Below are 19,037 nucleotides of genomic sequence, written 5' to 3' on the forward strand. Positions count from 1 at the left end.
CAACCATATGCTGTCTACAAGAGACACATCTCAGCTACAAGGACAAGCATAGTCTCTAAGTGAAAGGGTAGAAATTCACACTCCAAGCAAATGGTATGCAGAGAAAATCAGGTGTAGCCATAATGATTTCCGATGAAACAGACTTCAGGGTGAAAAAGATAACAAGAGACAAAGATGGACATTTCATCATGGTAAAGGGGACTATACAACAAGAAGACATAACAGTCATCAATATTTATGCCCCCAATCAGGGAGCACCAAAATATACCAAGCAACTACTAACAGAACTAAAGGGAGACATGGACCAAAACACAATTATACTAGGGGACTTAAATATATCATTGACAGCTATGGATAGATCATCCAAACAGAAAATAAATAACAAAATAGCAGCCCTAAATGACACATTAGATGAAATGGACGTAATTGATACATATATATGGAGCACTTCATCCTAAAACATCAGACTATACATTCTTTTCTAGTGTACATGGAACATTCTCAAGGATAGACCATATATTGGGACATAAAATCAGCCTCAGCAAATTTAAGAAGATTTAAATCATAACAAGCATGTTCTCTGATCACAAAGCTTTGAAATTGGATATCAACTGCAAAAAGAAAGCAGGAAAAAACACAAATACATGGAGATTAAACAACATACTTTTAAAGAATGACTGGGTCAAAGAAGAAATTAGAGGAGAGATCAAAAGATACATAGAAACAAATGACAATGAAAATACTTCCTTCCAAAATTTTTGGGATGCAGCAAAAGCAGTTTTAAGAGGGAAATTTGTATCATTACAAGCCTATCTCAAGGAACAAGAAAATTCCCAAATAAACAACCTCACGTTACACCTTAAAGAACTAGAAAAAGAAGAACAAGTGAAACCCAAGGTCAGCAGAAGAAAGGAAATCACAAAAATCAGAGCAGAACTAAATGAAAAAGAGAACAAAAAGACAATAGAAAAAATTAATGTGACAAAGAGCTGGTTCTTTGAAAAGATTAACAAAATTGACAAACCCTTGGCTAGACTCACTAAGATAAAAAGAGAGAAGACACTAATTAACAAAATCAGAAGTGAAAAAGGGGAAGTTATCACGGACACCACAGAAATACAAAGTATCATGCAAGAATACTATGAAGGACTATATGCCACCAAATTCAATAACATAGAAGGAATGGACAAGTTCTTAGAAACGTATAGCCTTCCAAGGCTGAACCATGAAGAACTAGAAAATCTAAACAGACTGATCACCAGTAACAAAATTGAATCAGTCATCCAAAACCTTCACAAAAGCAAAAGTCCGGGACCAGATGGCTTGACTAGTGAATTCTATCAAACCATCAAAGAGGATCTAATACCAATCCTGCTCAAACTCTTCCAAAAATTGAAGAAGAGATAGTACTCCCTAACTCATTTTATGAGGCCAACATTACCCTGATACTAAAACCTGGTAAAGACAATACATAAAACGAAAACTACAGACCAATATCTCTGATGAACAGATGCAAAAATCCTAAACAAAATTCTTGCAAATCGAATACAGCAATGCATTAAAAATATTATTAGTCACGACCAAGTGGGGTTCATCTCCGGGGCACAAGAATGGTTCAACATCCGCACAACCATCAATGTGATACATCACATAAACAAAATAAAGGGCAAAAATCATGTGATTATATCACTTGATGCAGAAAAAGCATTTGACAAGATACAACATCCATTTATGATTAAAACACTTATTAAAATAGGTATAGAAGGAAAATACCTTAATATAATAAGGGCCCTATATGACAAGCCCTCAGCTAATCTCATAATTAACGGTGAAAAACTGAAGTCCTTTGCTCTACATTCAGGAACACGACAGGGCTGTCCCCTATCACCTCTGCTTTTCAACATAGTTTTGGAAGTCCTTGCCAGAGGACTTCCAGCAAGAGAAAGAAATAAAAGGCATCCAAATTGGGAATGAAGAAGTTAAATTATCACTCTTTGCAGATGACATGATGATATATATAGAAAACCCTAAAGACTCCACCAAAAAGCTATTAGAAACAATAAATGAATACAGTAAAGTTGCTGGCTACAAAATCAACGTACAAAAGTCCATTGCATTCCTAAATACTAACAATGAAATATCAGAAAAAGAAATACAAAAAGCAATTCCTTTTGCAATTGCAGCAAAAAGAATAAAATATCTAGGAATAAACTTAACCGAGTATGTGAAAGACCTAGATGCTGAAAACTATAAGACATTTTTGAAAGAAATTGAAGAAGACACAAAGAAATGGAAAGACATTCCGTGCTCATGGATTGGAAGAATCAACATTGTTAAAATGGTCATATTACCCAAAGCAATATACTGATTTAATGCAATCGCCATCAATATCCCAATGGCATTTTTTAAAGAACTAGAACAAAAAATCATCAGATTTGTTTGGAACCACAAAAGACCCCGAATCGCCAAAGCAATCTTAAGAAAAAAGAACAATACTGGAGGTATCACACTCCCTGACTTTAGCTTGTACTACAGGGCTACAATAATCAAAACAGCACGGTATTGGCAGAAAAACAGACCCATAGACCAACGGGATATGATTGAGAACCCAGAAATAAAACCACATAAATATGGACAGATAATTTTTGACAAAGAAGCTAAAAACATACAATGGAGGAAAGACAGACTCTTCAATAAATGGTGCTGGGAGAATTGGATAGCCACGTGCAAAAGAATGAAACTGAACTGCTATTTATCACCATGTACCAAAATTAATTCAAAATGGATAAAAAAACTTAAGCATAAGACGGGACACAATAAACTGCATAGAAGAAAACATAGGTACTAAAACTTATGGACCTTGGCTTCAAAAAGCATTTTATGATTTTGACTCCAAAGGCAATGGAAGTAAAAGCTAAAATAAACGAATGGAACTACATGAAACTTAAAATCTTCTGCACAGCAAAAGAAACCATCGACAAAATAAAGAGGCAACCAAGTGAATGGGAGAAGATTTTTGCAAACAGTGCCTTCGATAAGGGGCTAATATCCAAAATATACAAGGAACTCATGAAGCTCAACAACAAAAAAACAAACAACCCAATTGAAAAATGGGCAGAGGACCTGAAAAGACATTTCTCCAAAGAGGACATACAAATCGCAAACAGACATATGAAAAAATGCTCAACATCACTAATCATCAGAGAAATGCAAATAAAAACCACAATGAGATATCACCTCACCCCGTCAGAATGGCTATCATCAACAAGACAAATAGTAACAAGTGTTGGAGAGGCTGTGGAGAAAAAGGAATCCTCATACACTGGTGGTAGAAATGCAGACTGGTGCAGCCCTTATGGAAGGCAGTGTGGAGGTTCCTCAAAGAATTACGAATAGAATTACCATTTGACCCAGCAATCCCTCTCCTGGGTATCTACCCAAAAAATCTGAAAACATTTATACATAAAGACACGTGTGCTCCAATGTTCATTGCAGCTTTGTTTACGGTGGCCAAGACATGGAAACAACCAAAATGTCCTTCGATATATGAATGAATCAAGAAGTTGTGGTATATATACACAGTGGAATACTATTAGGTGGTAAGAAAAGGTGATATGGAACATTTATGACAACATGGATGGATCTTGAGAGTATAATTCTAAGTGAAATAAGTCAGACAGAAAAAGCAGAGAACCATATGATTTCACTGATATGTGGTATATAAACCATAAACAGCGAAAGAACAAGACAAACAAATGAGAAACAGAAACTCATAGACACAGACAATGGTTTAGTGGTTACCAGAGGGCAAGGGGGGTGAAGGGTGGGAGATGAGGGTAAGGGGGATCAAATATGTGGTGATGGAAGGAGAACTGACTCTGGGTGGTGAACACACAATGGGATTTATAGATGATGTAATACAGAATTGTACACTGAAATCTATGTAATTTTACTAACAATTGTCATCCCAATAAATTAAAAAAATAAAATAAAATGTCTTCCTTTTAATATTTCCTTTATTTTGGGGTAAAGGAAGAAGTCATAGAGGGCCAGATCAGGTGAATAGGGAGGTTGTTCCAATACAGTTATTTGTTTACTGGCTAAAAACTCCCTCACAGACAGTGCCTTGTGAGCTGGTACATTGTCGTGATGCCAGAGCCATGAATTATTGGTGAAAAGTTCAGGTCATCTAACTTTTTCATGCAGCCTTTTCAGCACTTCAAAATAGTAAACTTGATTAACAGTTTGTCCAGTTAGTACAAATTCATAATGAATAATTCTTCTGATATCAAAAAAAGGTTAGCAACATCATTGCAACAAGTTTGCAAATGTAATTGTCAGACCTTGTATAGTTGGTAATGCTGACTGCATTTACTTTTACTCCTTCTATAGAAAAAAATTGCTGATCCCTGCCCTCCAACTTGGAAACATCTATCAAAATTTTAAGTCCCCTTTGACATAGTGAATAGATGAGTAGGAATTTATTGTGCAGACAAACCTGTGTAAATGTGAAATAAAATATGTCCAGAATATCCATTACAGTGTTGTTTGGCAAAAGATTAGCAATTGACTAAATATTTATTAATAAAGGACTGGCTATATAATTAAAATACATTCACACAATGAGATAGTATGCAATTAAAAAGAATATATATGCCCATATGTAATAGTTTCTGAAATATATTAAGAGTAGGAAGCAATATAGAATGGTAGATAAAAAGATGGATACAGCTATTTGTGTAAAAATGGGGGAAATAATGTATGTACATATATACACATTTGTATATGTCTACACACATTTTGTCACATATATAAAAATTATCTCTAAAGATTACACAAGAAATATTGGTTGTTAAAGCAGAGAGTAACTGGGTTATTAGGGCCCAAAGCTGGGAGATCAATTTTCATGAGCTTTCTTGGTTAATTTTAATAATTTTAGAATTTTTCACCATGTTTTACCATGATGGTATTAATTCAGTTATTTCAAAAAATGTTTTGTAAAATTTTCTTCCCTTATCCCATCTAGTTATTCTCTATCTCATTACTGGTAATATTTCTTCATGCCACATATCTCCATCTCAAATTCTTTTTCCTCTGTTTATTTATCTAGTGTCTTTCCTGGACTATAGGCATTTTGAGAATAGTGACTGTGTCTGTGTTGCTGGCTGTCCCAGCACTAGTACCTGGAGCCATTTAGGATGAAGCAACCAGCACCACAAAGTTGAGTAGTGAGGCACTGTTGGGATAAATGACATGTAATATGGGGTCCCTAAAAGATGAACCCTCGTTGAGCACATGCATGGTTCTTAGACAATGGGAATCATAATTCCATAATCTTTGAGCCCTCCAATAAATCTGATCTTCTACAACTACCATTGTCACAATTGAAGACCAAGGATGCATTGGGACAAAATCAGCAATCAGCAAAATAAATAAACCAAAGACCTCTCCATTTCATGTGGGTACTCCTGGTGTTACATACTCAAATATGCAGCATAGTTTATAATAGCAAAAAATCAGAAATAATACAAGTGTCTATCAACAGGTTAATGGTTGGGAAAATATTGGAATAGTATGCAGATATTATGAGGAAGAAAAACGATAATTATAAATTAACTTGAAAAGATGATCAAGAGATATTAAATGAAGAAAACAGACTGCAAAATAACATGTGTGATATGATTCTATTTTTGAAAAAGCTATGCATATGTGTGAAAAAAATTAAAAGCAATGGTGGACATATTCTAAGTTGTTGGCAGTGGTTCTTTCTGGAGGCCTGTGAGAAAAGCATATTTCACCTTTTATGTTGCATATTTATGTAATATTTGAATGTTCATAAATTTCTTGTGCAACTAGAAAGAATAAGTGAATCTACATTTTTATATAGCTCTCTGTGTTAATATCTGAGTTCCTGTCATGGGAATCTTATCATTGGGAATACATGTAACTTATCTACAGAGCTCATGAAGGGGTAAATGACAGGAAACTAAGATCTGGAATCTGGAAAGGAAGTTCTGACTCTTAGAAACTAGAAGAGTATATTCATTTGATGTTGGTTCCCCAAGAGAAACTGTAGAGTTCTGGACATGGTGGTGGGAGGGAAGAGGATGGTTGTCAGAATATGGAGGCCCTGGTGTTAAATTTCAATCATGTGAATTTTAATAATGTTGAAGCAATAATCCAAGGACTAAAGTGGCTCCAGTATAGGGTTGAGGAGCCATATTCATATACCACCCCCTATAAACACCTGCTGTCTTTGTTATTATGTCCTGCTCTTGTTTTCTTAATTTTTCCCAATGCAGCTGAGACAACAAGACAGGGTGGTCCAGGACTGGGAGTGGAGACAACTGGATTCTAGTCCTTCCTCTCCTTTGGACTTGCCCTGGAACTTTCGGTTGTCCACACCTTTCTCACTTCCTCAGTTTCCCATCCCCAGCAAGGGACTGCTCCTGGTTGACCAGGTTTTCATGGTCTCAGATGAGGATGTAAATATCATGAAATTTGGATTTTTCTTAGACAAATGGTTTCTATAAAAGTGTGTGTGTGTGTGTGTGTGTGTGTGTCTGTCTGTCTGTCTATTTAATCTCAAGTTCTTTATTTTCTAGCATCCTATCCAGAACTTTCTAGTTTATTCTCCCTTTGTATTTTTATTCTAATGGTCATCATGCAAAGAATGTATAAACCATCTGGTTCAAATCCATCAGTTTCCAAATGAAACCCCGAGAAGACTGAATGACATGGTCTTCTCAAACTTTAAGGTACCTAGGAATTACATAGGGATCTTGTTAAAATGCTAATACTGCTTTAATAGGTGAGGGATGGGCCTTAGATTCTGCATTGCTACAAACATCCCAGGAGACTCCAATGTTTGTTTCACAGCCCTCACTTGGGAGACTAGGGGTGTAGGATAGAGAGCTTCTCAGAAGCAAAGGCTAAATGAACTTGGCCCAATTTCCCTCATTTATTGTCTAGTGCTCTCTGTTACAGAGGGTACAAGAGGGCCTGATTATTAATTCAGTGATTTCAAGACCTAAAACTATTACCTACATAAGAAGGTTTTGTGTCAGAATCACTTGGGGGAACTTTTAAAATTTGGGATGTCTAGGCCTCTATGAGTTTCTTTTTGGTTAATACCTGGAATTATGTCTGGGAATTAGTATTTTAATAAGACTCCCTGATTATTTCAGCTTGTTCAGCTCATGATCAACTTTTGGAAACCACTGTCTAAGTCATTTAGGAATATTAAACTGTATCTGGCATTATCTAAGTTTTAAACTTTATTTTAAATTGTTATTTTGTTAGTGGTATTGATTCCCTGTGTATTTCTTATCTCTTCCTTAATCACTGAGAAGATCAATGTACTGAAGAAAAATCATGTCCATTTATGACTACCAACCCTCAATACAAAAATATACACATCCACGCATGCACACCTCAAAGATATCCTGAGCCCGGGGGTAAGCTGTTAGGGAAGATATACTTTAGATTTCAAAGACTCTTAGAAAAGCTTTTCTAGAAATGCACTTACTACCACCTCATTTCCTTTGTATATTTGGATTAACAAGACCTAAATATCATCTTAAAGTGAAAAAACATAGGCTTTTTTCAAAAACTTACATCCCAAAGATTTTTGAATGTTTATTCATGTTAAAGTCTGGCAGATTTTCTCCTTTTTGTCCTTTTTTTTTCCCCTTGACTCTTGTAACAAACACACAACTGTGGGATTTTCTCTCTCACCACCAGTGTTCCCTTTGCAATCTGATTGGGGAAATCATTCAAAAGCAGCCGTCTGCTGGAGGAGCCATATTAGCCTATGGAAGTTGCCATCAGTCTGGGGAGAGACGCCTACGTTTTGATTTTTCTCTCAATCCTTTATGGCTTCATACTATTGTTTCCCCCATAGTACCACAACATGGATTGACTAATCTATGTTCTCACAAGCACAGTTCAGAGGCATGCCTTTCCCAAGGTTCTCAGAAAGAGCTGTACTTTGTTCTAGCACCTGACCTCCAGCAAAGATAGACTCATATTTTATCAGCAATTAATTGCAATCACTGCTGCTTTATGACCTGACAAAGACCTTCCTCTCTATGGTTCAGTCATTATTTCCTGCTCTTTGGTGGGGCTCAGTGATCACCTTCCCTTCCCACTGTTCACAGAGGTGCTAGCCCAGATGAATTTTCCAGGCTGCAACTGGGTGAGGCAGTTGCTGAATCATGTGAGTTAAGTTTTGACATTTAATAAGACATGAGTTATCTTTGAACAATGTATTTCTGCCTCTAGCCTACTGCGGGCAACTAAGAACATGCTTTGCCTGCATAATGACATCTCAGTAATGGAAAGAAAGGATGATTATTCAGAAGCATTGGCATCTAGGGGAAAATTTGGAAAGTGTCAGGCCTTGGCCTGTTGTCACCTTCATTCTACCTCATCGAGGGCCCATAGTATGCCAGATGATGGGTGGATGATGACCTGGAAAATATAAGATGGGGCACCAGGGTGATAGGTGATGGTCTCATTCTCTTTAGCTAACAATGGACTATCCTGTATGTCTGTCATATGAAATGATTTGGTGGTACTCAAAGTACAAATAAAAATGTTCAAAATCAGATGAAATAAGTTTGGATGGTTAAGTGACCTCCAACAACTCTTTTAAGAAAATGGAACTGTCAACGTGCTTGAGAAACTAATTTATTGTTCTGGCAAGAAATAGAAGCAATGGTCTTAAATTCCCAGTATTCTCAGAGTCTACTGGAGCATTGTATATACTGTTCTCCACAATTCTTATTTATTTCATGCGTATTCACCTTGTCTCCCAAGTAGACTCTGTATTTCCCAAAGGCAAAGAGCAGGTCTTTGTGTTTTGGTTATTTTCCCTATTGTTTACACACAGCATGGAACTGTTCCCAGCCCATAATAGAAACTGAATAAATCCTTGCTGTTGTTAATAATAGCTACATTTAGGGGCCTTGACTATGAGCCAGTTATTAATCTGGGTGCTTTACATAATAGACCATTTTATTCTCACCACAAACCCTGAAATGGGGGCTATTAGGTGATGGGGAGATATGTCTCTTTTGAGACTGTAGGAGGGATGTTAAAACTTGCCTAATTGCAAGGGCCAAAAAAAGAATTTGAACTCCAGTTTTGGGGGGCCCTTTTCACTATACAATTTTATGTATTACTCCAATGTTAATAAGCATTATTTTGGGTCTAGAATGTTTCTTGTTAAAGTAAAGCAGACCCTGACCATCTGGGTCTAGCCTCAGACCTCTCTTGACTCAGTAGCTAGATGATGTTATATTGAGAAACATGTAAATGGAGGCCTGCTGTGAGCAAAGAGTAGGTATATTCTGTGATGCTCTTGAATTTTTTTTGTGGGTTTGATCATTCCTTCTGGATTTTGGATTTAGTGTGAACCCATGTATTCATTTTTGGATTAGCCAGGATAAAACCCAATAGCTGACCCAAACCCTGCTGTGCTCACCTTTCTCAAAAACAGCCCAGCTATAAATTGAGAGAAAGAAGTGTTGCAAGAGGGGCCCATAAGATGAGGGTCAGCTTACCCTGTGAGTTTAACCTAGTTGTGGGAATCAGTCACTGCTTGACTGTATTTCATTTTAGTTTTGACAAAGATAAAGCAACCACATAATAGAGACATAGGCTGGAAAATTCCTGTAATTTACCGATTGTATTAGAACTGCCTCAGGCCTAATATTCCTTTTCAGCATAGCACTCTTGGTAGCTTCCTCTAACCAATTGGAGTTGGCATATGGAATAAAAACTATCTGTAATCCCTGATTTAGAGGTTTCTCTCTCTCTCTGATGTGTCTTTCTTTTCTATTTGCAAAACAAAACACCAGGGAAAGGTGTGCTTTTATTTTGGTTGAGGCCACTGGGCTTTTCTTGGGGATGATAGTTGTTGGGCTGGTTTCTTACCAAACTGAGCTGGTAACCCAGGAGCAGAAAGCTTCCTGTCTGGTTACTTCTTCTTTCAACCAGTAAGTAATACAGTGGGTAAGGAGATGGGAGATAGATTTAACTTTCTCCTGCTGTTATTTAGATTGAGAATGCAAAGACTTTTGGTGGGATTAGACGGTACTTTGTCTTACTTGGGTAAACTGAAAATTCTATATACCATCTTAAAACCCAGAGATACCAATCCTGAATTTTTGTGTAAGTGAAACAAAGGGATCTCAAATGTTTTCACAAGTAAGATAGATATGTAAGGAAGACATACTTTTAAGGGAAAACATACAACTTAAATGATCTGTAATATTCTAGGATATTTGTGGTAGAATGATTGCATAAAAGTGTCCAGTTTTTTTTTTTTTTTCACTTTCTATATCCTTGCTATTGACATTGTGATCTTACAGCTCATCCCAGGAAGAGGTGGACTCTGCTTCCCCTCCCCTTGAATCTGGGTCAGGCTTGCGACTTGCTTTGGCTAATAGAATGAAACTGAAGGCATGGTGTGCCCATTCTGAGCCTGGACCTCAGTAGATCTTAGGTGCTTCTGCTTGCTCTCTTTTGCCACTGCCATGTGAAAAAACCTAAAATATCCTTTTATAGGATGTGGAGCAGAAATGAGCTGTCCCAGCTTAGGGCATCCTAGATCAGCCAGCTCCCAGGCAATCCGCCAGCTACCCACAGGAACATGAGTGAACTCATCTGAAATCAGTTAATCCTGGCATGAATCTGCAAAACCACCCAGTTGACCTCAAGGCTCATCAGCAATAAGTAACGGTTATGCTTTGAGCTACCTCATTTTGGGTTGGTTTGTTATGTAGTAAATGCTAACTGATACATATTCTGCTTCTAAAGATTATTTTGATGGATGATTTACATAGCATGTCTAGAGCTACTAGCAATGGGTTTGGCATCTAGTAGACATTCAATAAATATTGGTTCCTATCTTCCTGTCCTTTCCCTAAAGAGACGTACTGCCAGATGGGAGTTTGCAGGTTCCATCATAGAATAGCGAGTTGGAAGTCACATCACGTTGATGTACATAAGTGATCATATTTCATAGCAGTCTGTAGGGTCAGGGAGCAGTTTCTTTGTAGGCTAGACAGACACTGACATTTCTTTCTTTCCTTGATGTCATCTGCTTCCTGGGAGAGAAAAGGAAAGAGACCTCAAACATTTTAAAATATACTCCTGAATTACTGGCAAGTAAATGATACCTTTTCTGGTTTATATATTCTTTTCTTTAGGCAAAAAATTATCAAAATATGGAAAACATTGTTAGAAAAATTAAGAGCCATGAGTCTTATAACCTTATGCAAGTCACCAGCTTTTTCTGGGCCTCAGTTTCCTCATCTCCAAATTGAAAGTTGGACTTTCCAACATGACTCCCAGCTCCAACCATTCATAACTCTTTTGGCAGTAACGTAGTAAAGTTAAGAACATGAAATCCACAGCCAGATTACTTGCTCTGATATCTGGCCTTGATGCTTTCTAGTTTGGGCATATTAGTTATTTTCTCCGTGCCTCAGTTTCCTTATATGAAAATGGGACTGACTCATGGCATGGTTCTGAGGATTACATGATATAATCCATGTAAACTGCTTAGAACATTGCCTGGCACACAGAAAGTGCTTAACAAATGTTAGCTATTATTTCATTTGGCATAGAGTCATGTCTTATGCAACTGCACTTTCATGGGATTTAAATGATGAAAGTTCAAATGGTGAACATCATCAACCCAGTAGATAAAACTGCCACATATTTTTAAAATTCATACACAAGCAAAAGAGTACTAATTGTCAAGTTCTTATATCCATCATTCAAAAGGTTTTCTTCTCACCTAGCTGGGCATGGTATCTTATATAAATGAAATTTACCATGTTAACTCTGAGCTTATTTTTCTCTTTTGCTGCTACTCTTTGGTAGAATTTAATGCAGAATTTAGTTTAATGCAGAATTAAGAGTACGGGGTGCTAATTCTGGCTCTGTCATTTACTAGCCTTGTTAGTTCTTTAATTACTCTCTCCCGCCATTTTCTCACATGTAATATGGTGGTAATAATAGTTCCCACCTCATAGGATTATTGTGTGAACATGATATATTTAGAAAAGTACCTGGCACACGGTAGGCTCTTAGTAAACACTATGGATTAGTATATTCTGCTCCACTGGGATTGCTATAAAGCAAGCTTTAGGTTTCCAAACATTGTCAAAAAGAATATATTTTGAGACAAATTAGGATGTTAAGTATAGAGATGCTGCCTCTGACCCACCCAGATTCCCTTTGCCAGGCTGCTGTTCCCATATTCCTCCTGCTCTGAGCTTTGGCTGTTAATAGCTTACAGCTGCCTCTTTCTCTGGAGAATTGCCCTAGGCCAAATGGGAGTTGCCTAGCCTGGAATTGCCTGGGAAGTTAAGCAACTCTTCTGCTCCTGGGAGTGGCCCACAGCCAATGACTGACTGACTCAGGAGCACAAAAGGAACCTTTGCCTCAAACAGGGAAGGGGGCAACTCCATGGTGCAATCCAAGCTCCAGAGTTCCCTGTGGGATCAGACTGAGACTGGACTCCAGCTGAGACCACACCCTAGCACTGCTTCCCTTTCTCAGTCCTGCTTCCCTCACTTACTTTCTCCTTTCTCATTAAATTGCTTCCATGTGAATCTCCATGTAGGGCTCTGCTTGGAGGCCCCGGACTTAAGATAGGAAGGAAAGAGGAACTGAACCATAGCAACTGCAGAGCATTTGAGACATTACATTTGGACTTTCGGCAGGGCAAACATCACAGGTTGGTGTACTTCTAATTTTGTTCAAGTCTTTGTTTGGGAGAAGAGGCTAGAGAGGCTGAATAAAAGTTGGGATAACAACAGGACCTCAGGTAATGGCATATGTGAACAAGCAATAATGGGCTATGTGTTACTGAGGTCTGTACACAGATTTAGAGACTCATATGAACCTACACATATATTTTGATAAACTAAGTTACTATTACAATTATTAATACCAACTATACCTAGAGTCTTCCAGGACCCAAATGACCTCCATCTTAAATTTTGTGCTGACGTCTTTTAACTATGTGGAAATCCACTTTTGTGTTTTGACAGTGGCCTTCCTTCCATACTTACCAAAGAAGATTGTTCAAAGGACTTTGGGGATAAATTAGGGTGGTAAGTTCAAAGTTGCCTGCTTATGCCGTACTGCTTGGCTGGAGCATAGGACAGGTTTGCCATGATAGGATCACTGTAATTGGTCCCAGAAAGAGATAAGAGTTAAAATTACCTGCAGATTTAGGCTTGAGTTTATAAGAGCTGAAGAATCAGTTACCTAGTTGAATTCCAAATTCCATTCCATCCTGATGTTTCAATGGAGGCGTGAGATGCAGTATCTTTTCAGAATTATCTTCCTCTCAGAGAAGTGGGTAAGGGATCATCACTTGTTTTTCTTTCATTCATTCTTTCTCGCTATCTCTGTCACTCTGTCTCTGTCTCTTTTCTTTTACTCCAATTTATATGTGACATCTTATAAAAACGTCTCTGTAAACTCAATTTAAAAAACTAACACATCTTAAAATCAGTTATTATTTCCCTCTTTGAAAGGATCTTATGAAATTTGTCCTTTGCGTCTCAAAGGCATGCAAGACTATCTACAGGATAGAACCTGGTGCTGAAGGTGTTGTTACATAACTTGTAGTACTAGTTTTGTATTGGAAGGGAGCACAGATGATTTAGAATAGTATATAAGTAGTACATTAACTTTAAAGATAAACATGAGAATTCAAAGAAAGAGGTTGCAATGATGGTTGACTGCAATGTGTTCACCCCTCAGACCTCTGGTGTAGTAGAGTGTTCTCTTATGCTAAAAGGACAACTTTGGTGGAAGTGTCTGAGAAACACTTCTAGGTATGACTTCTACCAGTTCAGAAGATAATGTAAACAAGCCCTCAAAGTAGCTGTGCGATGGTGGGGGGTGGGGCGGGAGGAAGAATAAAAGGGAAAACTTCTAGTGCCATTTTCATCATGACTAGAAATGTCAATAATATTCCAATTTAGATGACTAACTCATGGTTTAGATGAAAATATCGTTCTTCACCTTCTCTGGAGTGAAGAATTCACCTCAGAAGAATTCAAAACAGTTTTGTTTGGGTATATGTCATGGGGGGACAGGCCTGGTTGACCCTGCTGGTGGTAGATAAGATATATGGTCACTCAAAGTTTCCTTCTCAGAAGTGATTAAATGGATGCCCAATAAATGAATAGTGGCCCCATAACTCTTTGGCTAGGAAATAAGAGTTTATAACTTATGAATGAATTGGCGCTGTTCAGTCCTGGGGAATTTGCTGGTCTGAGAAAAACCTTCCTTCTCAAGGATTCTAAATCACTATTATGAATATGTTGCTACTACCTCTTTGGAAATGACGGCATGTGACCTGAGTTAGACTCAGGAATCATTCCAGGTCATTGAGGGAGGCCATATTTCCTCATGTAAGAAAGCAATGGTATTTTTGTCCAGCAGGTGTGAGAGCTCCTTGAGGCTGAGCAATGAATGCTCTGCATAGACTGTGCTCCCTCAGAAAAGACAAGCAGAGAAGCCCCGCTTTGGGTTAAGGTCGCTGTTTTTATTCTGGGCAGGATGACTTTGATTCTGACATCTTACCTTTCTAGGAAAAAGCCATACAGCAAACTTGAGGAGATGAAAATTGGACCATATCCGTAGCCTTTTCATAAGGTGGCAAAACACAAGACATGGAACAGAATTCAAGAAATGTACAAAGACCATCACATATAAAATCTAGAAGACAGTGTGAGGATATCAGTTCCAAAGAGAGACCTTGAGAAACAAACATGAAATAAAGGAAAGATTAGGAAACCAAATCCTATTGCTTGACCAGAAAAATCTTTGTTTCCTCTGTTTATGGTTTTGCTCTTGGACATTCTGTGTTTATGTTTCTTAAAGCTACCTCTGTTTTCTTTAGGGAATCTTGGGTGAGCAGAGTCTAATCTCACAGGACCTGAGGCAGGATGGAGTGAAGTGCACACTAAGACCTTCATGATGATTTTACTTCAAGTTGTGGGGGTAGATTCCATTCTTCCATTCCTTTCTGCCCTTTCCCATGAAGCATATATATGAGTGGGTGGCTAAGCCAGAGATGCCCAATAAATATTTGCTGGTGAATATAATGGAGGGAGCAATGATGACAACAAGGTATTCATTCCTCCTATCCAACCCCCCTACAGTCTCTAAAAGGTGGCCCCAATGTGGTCTTGGTCCTGTGCCTGTGGAGGATTTCATGGCATTTTCTGAGCCTGGAGGCCCTGGCCACACTCCATCTTGCGCCATGCTGCCTACTTGAATTCCCTGTGCAGTTGCTGCCTTCCAGAGCTCCTTGTTCCCCAGAAAAGGAATCATTTTTTTTTTCTCCTAATGAGCATGCAGACAGAGAGAGAATTAAGGAGACAAGTACGAAACCACCCAGCAAGAGGACTTGAATAGGGTGCAGGAGAGGATGGGGGAAAGGAGGAAAGAAAAAATTTGTCCAAACAACATTGTGGCAGTTCTATAACTTTCCACTAATCCATATGTGGATTTGTATTAGCACTCATGTCTTATAATCCAAGATGAGAACCAGACAAGAATGCTTGGATTTAATAAATCCAGGAGAGAGGTTTGTTTATTAAGATCTCTCATTGTTTGAAAATGCAACATCTGTCAAAGATGTGAAAGTCTTTGCCCCCCACATTTTGGACAGGTGTTTCTGGTCTTAAGCACTGGTGAGTGGATTTAAAAGAAACATTCAATGGGAAAACACAAGGTCATCTTTATCTAACCATTGCCACTGCCTTTCCTTCCAAGCAGGCCTCCTCATCTCTCACTTGGACTGTTGTGGATCTTCCAAATGGGTCTCCTTGACTCCCATCATTTTCACACTCACGTTGATGGAGAAACTGACTTAAAATGGTTCCCTGTCATGTGAAACTGACCTAAAATGGTGGCCCGAGGAGAGAGAAGTCCTTAGCCTAAGCCCCAGCCCACTTACGCCTAAGCCTCAGCCCTCTTCCGCATAACCCCCTCCAAGCCACACCTGAGCCAATCACCAGACGACACCTACCCCTTCCCCTACTCAAAGAAGTCCCCAACCCATAAAAACCTGCTCAAAACCTTGCTAGGGGCTCAGTATTTTGGGAAAGATCCCGCTGAATCCACCGGTGTAATAAAGCTGAACTTCCTAACTCTCTGAGAGCCTCTTGGGTTCAGATGGTCCTGGCCATCTGTAACAACGTTAGTTTTCCACACGGCAATTTGTCTTTCTAAATCCCAGATCTTAAAAATTTATTGAAACTCCCCAAAATTACTAGTAGGAATCTTCAAATTCTGAATTCTTTGTTTTTTCCAACCTATGTTGTTTTTTTGTTTTTGTTTTTTTTGGACATTATTCTCCCTCAGATGGTCTTTTCTTATATTTTTAAATGTAAATATTTTTATGGAAGTATAACATAAATGTATAAATATATAGGTACTGCTTGATGAATTCTTATAAAATTTTCATGCCCACAAAATTGGCAACCAGATCATAAAACAATACAATGAGCACCCCAACAGCCGTTCAAGATTTTTTTCCAGTAACTATCTCTCCAGGGTAGGTTATCCCTCCAGGGGTAACCATAGTCCTGACTTCTAAACCCATAGATTAGTTAGCTTTTTTTGGAATCATAGAGTAGGTATCTTACATAGATGGAATCATAGAATAGGTATTTTACTATGTCAGTTAAAATTAGGTTTGTTTCATTCATACGGTGCATGTGGTTATAGTTGATTCATGTTCTTTAAGTATTATATACCATTAAAGAGATTCATTTACTCATTCAACTCTTGATGGAAATTTGGATTGATTACAACTTTTGGCAATTTTGGATAGTATGATTTTCCTAAACAAGACCTAAAAAGTGCTAAGCATAAAGAGAAAAGTTGATAAATTGTGTATGTTAAGATTCTTTGCCTTGCAAAAGACATCATTGAGAGAGAAAATAAAACCCATAGAGCAGAAGATACTTACAATACATTCATCTGGAAAAACGACTCATATCTTGAATACATACCGTGTTTCCCCAAAAATAAGACTTAGCTGGACAATCAGCTCTAATGCATCTTTTGGAGCAAAAATTAATATAAGATCTAATTTTTTACTATAAGACCAGGTCTTATATAATATAATAAATGTAATATAATATAAAAGACTGGGTTTTATTTTACTATAATATAAGACCTGCTATAATATAATATAATATAATACAATACAATATAATATAATATAATATAATATAATATAATATAATATAATATAATATAATATAATATAATATAATATATATATAATATAATATAACATAATATAATGTAATACCGGCTCATATTAATTTTTTCTCCAAAAGATGAATTAGAGCTGATTGTCTGGTTAAGTCTTATTTTTGGGGAAATACAGTAAGGAGTTCATATATATCAATAAGAAAAAGGCAAATGACCAACAGTAAATAGTCAGAAGTCTTGAATAAACACTTCATAGAAGAGCATATCCAATGTGCAGTGGCCCAGAGCACAAGAAGAGATATACAGACATTACTTTTCAGCTTTACTAGTCTCTTCACCACTCCCATTAGGCCACACACTTATCTATTTCAGTATCTTTGCACAGGCTTTTTTGGCTACCTGGGATATCTTAACCTCCTTTTCCACTTACTTTTCTTTTAAGACCAGACAGACAACATCAGCTCCTTCCTGAAACATTCCATGATTTCACGAGGCAGAATTAATATTAATTGTTTGGGATCCCAAATTTTGATTGCTTGGAAGTGGGATGTTTAACTAATATGTCTTCATGTCCCCAGTGCATAGCATTGAACTTGGTGCATAACAGAGGAATGATATGTGGCTTTTTTGGGATGAATGTCTCACTTTCCCCCAAAACCTCCAGATAGGATCTAAAACCAATGAGGTATATATGGTAACAAAGGCTCCTTATGTTGAATATGGGAGTGTTTATTAGCCAATACAAAGGTTACTTCATAGGGGAAAATGCTGGCTTATTTCCCAAGCCATAGCTCATCTTTAATAAATAGTATCACCACAAGACTGTGGAGAAAGACCCAGTGCTCTATAAATTGCATGTTAAGATATATATTAATAAGTAGGTCTGAAAAACAGCATTGCCTTCTGCAAAGGTAACTGAAATGAGTTGTTGTTGTCCTGTTGTAGGTCAATAGCATTTATTTAACACATAAGGGAGCGCAACAATTGTATTAACCCGAATTTAAAGTCAAAGAGCTCTGGTACAATGGGGAGAGGAGGAGAGAGTTTTCTGCCCTTTCCTTGTTGTATGATGAAATAGACAACATTGCTGTCTACAGCAAGGTTTCTTTTGTTATTTTTATTTCCTGGAACTTCTCTTTTCTACCAGTTCATGCTTATATAAGGTTCTAACTTCCCCCGTACCCCTGAATTTCATGCCTCTAACTACCTTGTCTCTAGCTTCATTTAATTTCTTCAATCCCAAATTTTCTTCCCTTACTGCTCTAACTTAGTTTAGCCAGATGATAAGAAGAAAGCTTTTAACATTTCTTTTCTTGAAAGACCTGCCCTTTATGGAACTTTGTATCCTGCCTAGATAAGCTTAGAGCCCTATATACAGTGGATTCTCAATAAATATTTATTGAATCAATGGCTTGGCAATTTCTTACTAAAATGTGAATGATTGCTGACATCTAAATTTTCCAGAGACATTAACATAAATTTTTTTTTTTTTTTAGTGAGATGCTCATTATCTCAAATGAATTTCCAACTTATGGAAATTCAGGTACTAAGGAAAATTATTGAATGTATTTAGGAAATTGAATGGGGAAAGAGATACTGAGACAGAGAAGGCAACTTTTTCAAGGAATTTGACCGTCGGTCCTTAGGTTGATTCTTTAGACACAGTGTTTTCCCTTTCTATTTTGGGAACTCATTTTCTAAATCAATAATACTCACCTTTTTAGAGTATGAGAATTCCTATTTAACATCTTACATGCTCATGAATATTG

This window comes from Rhinolophus hipposideros (genome assembly GCF_964194185.1).
Source record: "Rhinolophus hipposideros genome assembly, chromosome: 22".
NCBI lineage: Eukaryota > Metazoa > Chordata > Mammalia > Chiroptera > Rhinolophidae > Rhinolophus > Rhinolophus hipposideros.